The sequence below is a fragment of the Brassica oleracea genome, chromosome C8 (genome assembly GCF_000695525.1).
Source record: "Brassica oleracea var. oleracea cultivar TO1000 chromosome C8, BOL, whole genome shotgun sequence".
NCBI classification, from domain to species: domain Eukaryota; kingdom Viridiplantae; phylum Streptophyta; class Magnoliopsida; order Brassicales; family Brassicaceae; genus Brassica; species Brassica oleracea.
In genome coordinates this window covers 17027414-17034176 of record NC_027755.1, presented here as the reverse complement: position 1 = coordinate 17034176, position 6763 = coordinate 17027414, and the positions used below count along the sequence as shown (strand labels likewise).

At 36.1% G+C, this 6763-nt stretch overlaps 1 pseudogene; it reads right to left on the bottom strand.

The window, feature by feature from the left end:
* Positions 1-1670: 1670 nt before the first annotated feature.
* LOC106308788 lies at positions 1671-5978 on the bottom strand (annotated as a pseudogene).
* Between the last annotated feature and the right edge of the window lie 785 nt (positions 5979-6763).

The following is a 6763-nucleotide window of genomic DNA, read 5'->3' as shown; positions in this document are numbered from 1 at the left end:
CAATCTTCTGGCGGCAACCCTGCATGATCTCATCATCTACTAAACTGAGGTCGAGACCAAGCAGCAGACATTCCAAGTGTTTCAGTGCGTATACCCCACAATCGGCACAAGACTTGTTCAATCTGGACTTCATAGGTACATCTACGATAGAATATGGTGAGAGGAGTAGTTGCTTCTTGCTTTCAGGTGGCGCAACGGCCTTCACTATCATAGGAATCATAGCAGCAAACTTCTCTACGTATTGCCTATTCCTTCCCCGTTGGCAATCAAAGGCTTCCACTTTCTTTTCAATGATGTTGACACAGACAGAAATCCAATGATTACCTACGTGTGACATTACTAAATTTGTAAATAGAGATACATAACTGTGGAGACGTGTATAAGAGAAGCAAGGATTCTTACCATTTACAAACAGAGGAAAGTAGAGACGATCAATATCAACACCCCAGACTTTATCAGGTCGGCCATGAGACGGAAGCTCTCCTCTCCCATAAGCAAGAAAAAGATCCGGCAATTCGTAGGCTTTTTTGTTAGGATGAAATTTACGGTATGCATTGTCGAGCTGGAAGCAGAAAAGGGCGCTCATGAAAGCAACACGTTTTATATTCCAGCGCCTCAAAGTTGTGTTCTCTCTCCACATATACATCATCGCATCCGTTTCCTGAATATTGACAAGGACCAATGTGACAATCAAAGATATGTTAGAGAACCTACGACAATTGAAATTGTATTAGAAATATATACCTCATTCCCCAGCCACTTCCCAGGAGTTAATATCCTCTGAGCAACAGTCAAATTAAAGGCTGTATGACCAATCCTTAAAGGTGTTGGATTCATAGCCCATTTCGTGAATCTATTCCATGATTCTTCGTTGAAGTAATACAATAAGGACTGCAGAGAACCATCGCCAGCCATTGGTGAATCACTAAGCTCAAGTTTCTTGATTGGTCCCTTACACCATCTCTCCCACTTAGTCGGTGATGGAGCTGCGGTTTCTTCCATTGGTTCAACTTTTGGTAGTTTTCGGACAGTAGTCATTGGAGTCCACCAATCACGTGCTTCGTTGTCCTTATTGGTCTGCGATGGATCAAAGCCGGGCACATACGAAGACTGAGAAAGCCCTTCAAGGCCTTGGGTACCTATGTCTTCGTCCATATCATCTGCTTGACTCAAATTCACATCCTGTTAATTCAAAAATACACAAGCAACACATAAAAAACTGATACAATAATATCCATTCCATGCATATCTTATACAAAGTTCAAATAACAAACCACACTTCCAAAATGAGACTACATTAAACACACAACATTTCACGCCGATACATAGATGAAATTATCACAAACATACATGCAAACTAAACAAGTCAAAACAACATTGACGAGAGTGGTGAAGACTAGGGGTTCTTTACCAAGCGTTTGGACCTCCTTGGAGATGGAATGCTCAGTGGTGGCTTGCTCGACGATGGCTTGCTCGGCGATGGCTTGATAGGTGATGGCTTGCTCGTCGATGGCTCTATATCGTCAACTTCAACGCTTGCATCCTTAAGTGAACCTTTAAGCTCAGACAGCATTTTCTCAAATCTTGCACCCATCTGTTTCTGTAGCCTCTCTTCCATTGCAGAAAAATTCTGCTCAAACAACTGCGCCATAAAGCTCTTCTTATCTTCATTAAAAGGTGCCTGTTGGTCTAGAAGAGAGAATCTTTTGCTTCCTTTTTTCCATTCCACGATCCGGGAGCCTCTTCTTTCCCTTTCTAGCTCTTGAGACTCTGTTCGATGATCCTTTTAGAGTTCGAAAGTCTTCATCACTCCCATCTTCTTCATCATTCTTGGGAGCTTCTTCATCATTCTTAGCTACTTCATCATCCTCTCCTTGTTTGTCATGAAGCCCCCAAGAAAACTCTGGTGTCTCTTCGAACTCCCAAACATGGTCACTGAAGTCATGCTTAGTATGTATCATCTTCATGAGAACCTTGATTCTATCTTCCTCCACCTCATCAGCTCTGCGAAAAGCAGCATTCACAACCACTTCATAATTCCCACTCCACGAGATGTATGGATAGATGTCATCCTACACATAAAACGTAAACAAGGTTAGATTTAAACACTCATTAAAACCGGATGCAATCAACTTAAATTAGAATATTTACCTCAAATGTAAAGATGTTCTCCAACCTATTGAACTCCCCGTATGAAATCTTTGCAGCTCCCATCCAGTTTACGCATCTAGGACCGTTCATAAAACCCTTGTCCAATTTTTTTCCACAGAGCTTTCCAATCTTTGGTACCGCTTCCATTGCCCAAATCTGCAAGGCGTAGGAGAAACCATCTAACACGTAACTAGTAGTCTTTTCCTTCAGTTTGTCCCGTGTTTTAGCTATTGACTCGCAGAGAAGGTCAAAAGAAGCAAATCCCCAGGGATACTTTCGAACATTCTCAAGATCCATGACCAAATTGATATACTTGAAGGGGATATTAGCCTTCTCATCTCTCGCGCAAACCATAGTCACAATGATGCACATATACACCAGTCTTATTCGATCATCATTACTCCACTTCTTAACAACTTCATGGTGATTCTTCCAAAGGTCCAAGATAGTTACTCCCTCTTTTCTCCTCACCACTGTGCTCCAGAAACCACCATCATCCTCGAAGTCAACCAACTCCTTACGTGATAGACTAGTATTGCACTGAAGGCCGGTAACTGCGTGGTATTCTACCAAAGAAAATCGAAGTGGTCTCCTCGCAAACGCAAGCTAGAGCTCATAGTTTTTGTAAGTCACCAGCTCCCTACACAAGAAGCTGTGTATCACTCTCGCCGAGTAACCCAAACCATTCTTGTACAACTTAAAAATTGGAGCAAAAACCCGATCTTTCTTCACTTCTCTCAACTCCTTTGGCAGCCATTCCTCCAACCTTTCCATATAACATACCATTCTGCAGTTGTTATAGATATGAATCACTTGGGTCTCCTCACCCTCCTTAATAAGCCGCTTTGGTAACTCCCCAGACATACCTACAATCAAAGATAAAATATTGAAATAAGAGCAGAAACAAAAGATAAGAACCAAAATATACTTTCACTTCTACAATCTATGTACTTTAAAACACATGTTCCACCTATATCTAACTTTTCACAGAACAACAACCATTACATACAGACATCAACAAATCTAACTGTGTAACATTATAATCGAACCACAACTAGTATAATATTCCGAGACACAAAAATTTCCCCTTTCCAAAAACCTAAATCAATACTCTTTACAAATCAAAAACAGTAACATGCATGGCAAATCGGTTTTAAGATGATTAATCAACCCATAAAACTAAGGGAACTAACTTAGTTTAAGAAAGATGACAAATCGGTCTTAATCAAATCTAGGGTTTAGAGAAGGGATCTATTAAGAGAATCAATAGAAGAAATCACATACTTAGTGTGAAGAAACGTGAGATTTTGATGAAATTGACGGAAGAACACTTCGATTTTGCAAAGAACCGTTGGACGAAACTCGTTGAGGAAGAAGACTTCGATTTCGTTGGATGTAGTGTTTGAGAACGAAGAGGAAATTGACGAAAATGAGGTTAGAGAACGAGGTTAGAGAGGAAAGGATTCACACAACCATGATGAAGAACTCTTAACCCTAAATCGCCATGGAAGGAGTTAAGAGAAACGGCGGAGAAGACGAGATAAAAAAAGGGTTATTTACCCTAAACTCTTTAACCGTATTTTTTTTCCCTTGTTTTTAATTTTTTTTTCTTTTTTAATTTATATTAAATCAATTACAAAAATTATAATTTATATTTAAAATTCATATTATTTGGTTAATTACAAAGGCATTATGGTATTAACAAAAAATAAAATCCTAGTTTCCCAAAAAATCTTCAAAAAATCTTATTGAGATAAATCAAACTTGAAAGTGTCTCTTTTTCCCAATTCTCTCTTAAAAATATACTAATTCTAAAATTTGAAAATAATGAATCAAACATAGGTCCTTGTATTAAGTTACTACAGTTACAAAATACCAATGTTAGAAAAAATCGTTAAACAGTAATTACGTTATTTGCAGAAAACTAGCGCATAAATGTCAAGCTTTCAACTCGAAGTAACCACAGACATTTGGATTATTTTATGGACAGCAGCGCTTTCCACAGCAACAAAACGACTGTAATCTTCAACTCCCAAGTCGGACACTTTCTTTTCCCATGGATTCCACACCACTGCATATTGCATTATCATCCATCATTACTAAAACAATATGTTTATGTGTCTATATGTTGCATAAGATTATGTATATGAAATTCTAAGTTTATACCAGCATCAATTTGTCCTTCCTTGTGTACCACGATTTTATTTGGAGTGTTTAGGTAAAGCCTGTCAAGCTATTCCACAAGTTAGTAGTGTTATTATAGCTTTGACATTATCAGTGAGTTGAAAGATAAGTTTACCTGGGAGTTAAAAGTTATAGCTTTGTCATGATCAGTGAAACGTGTTCTGTTCTTTTGTTGGTCAAGATAATTCACACCATGCAATCCTTCCACCTGGATTTGACTAACACAGACAGTTCATATATAACTTTATATAGTATACTAACACCAATAGAACAATAAACAAGAACTAAAACATTTGAAATAGGATGTTTGATTGGTATCAAAAATGTTTCGAGGAAAAGTCAATATATAGATGAATTATTGTGCCTCAGTGACACATAAAATATGATTGTCTCCCTCTAGTCTAGCAAACACAAAGAGTTGACTTGAAAACAAGAATTGCCAAGAGATTACCTGATATCGGAAACAGAGAAATAGGGATGAAGAGCAAATATGAAGTTAAACGGTTTTACATCAGTGTTCCTAACACGAGATGTCAACGTCAAATCTCTCCTCTATGCCCCAATGCTACTCTTAGTCGATATATAAACCTGAAATAGATATATATTTGGTTACTTTTTGTGAGAATTAAACTAAAAAGCTTCACATCTATGTATATGTTGTGGGGAATTATTTGATTCCAGCTCACTAATTGGCAATAAAGAAGCATATTCAAACTCATTTATAGTGTTGTCATTTTCAAATCCAGTATGGAATATTCTAAGAGCATGTCCAACGGTATAGAACCTTACACAATATGCTCAACAATGTAAAATAATACTTTTAATCTAATTAAGTGATTAGTTTAATTTTAGTGTTTTATAGAAAAAGAGATCACTAATATAATGACAAGTGTTCAGACATGTTCTCATACGGTCCTTCTTAGAAACTATGGTTTCTCTTTCTTCCACTCTTCTCTCCTTTTCTATTATTTTTTCATTTTTTTTTATTTTTAAATAGTTTAGAAACTTTGGTAACATTTCTTACCAAATATCTGAAAAATAGAGAGAGAGAGAGAGAGAGAGAGAGAGAGATAGATAGAGAGAGAGAGAGAGAGAGAGAGAATCTTACTTATGAGGCCAGATCTTCAAATCATCTTGGGAAGATGATCTTAGGATGAGGTCGACGAGAGCACTAGAAGAATGATGTGACGATGGTACAGGAAGAGGATGAGCCTCAATCTTCCAAAACCTATTTCTAACAAATCCATGTGAGGGAAAAGCAGACCAGTGTTACTATACTACATTTACAAAAAAAACTTTATATTAACAAAACAAATTAAAAAATCTTTCATTAACAAAGTAAAAAAAGAACATTGAAATCCCACATACTTGTGGAAACAATACTGGAATGCCTCCACGAATCGCTTTTGGAGGCTTGAATATAGCCTGCACAAATACATTACACATGATATCAAATCTCACTAATGATTAGCTTTTTTCTTTTTTTTTTGAAACACCAGAAAAAAAAGAGAAGCTAATCTGACATTATACAAGCATATATTATATATAGATATTACTCATGAAAAGTAACTCCTCTCCTTTCTCATTCTTCCAAGAAGTCACTTGACCTTTTGTTACAAAAAAAGAAGTCACTTGACCTCCATACAAGCCACATTAAATCATTAACACGCACGGATCTGGTTGTTCTGTATGATCAGATAAGGAGAGTACCTCGAAAGATTGGCCGTGACGATCGCGGATGATGATCTTTTCTAGACCATTGATCTCTTTTACTATTCACTCACGAGTCACGAGAACGATACTTTTGCTGAAACCTTCTCTCTCTTTTTATTTCCCATAAATAGGCCAAGGGGAAGGAAGAAAAAAAGTCAGCGAGTGCACATGCAAACAAGAACGTACATAAGTAACATAACGTATGTTAACATTTGACCTTTTTCCGTTGACCAAAGAATGAAGATAACCAGAAGTCCTTAAAAATTCACTGGTGTCCCGTAAACGTTGTTAATAATATTCTTATCTTATATATTAAAACAGAAATCACAACCTTGATTCATGTGTGATTATTTTTAAAATAAATCTAATGAACATATTCCTATAAAGTCATGTTACATTTAATCTCTAATCTTATCATTTAAATTTTGGACTTACCCGAAATTTTTATTGGGCTATCAATAATTGAATTTAAAAAATAGATATTCCATTGGATTTATAGATAGTATAAATTAAATAGATATAATTTAATGTTGTAATACTATACCTCCATATGTTAAATATTTAGATATTTGTCGATGTTAACTTTTAAAATTATAAATATCTTTTTTAAATAACAAAAATCATATTATCTAACAATGATTAATCTCTACTACCTTAAACCAATGAATTTTTTTTTTAAACTATATAGTTTATTTTAAAAATTAAACAAAAACTA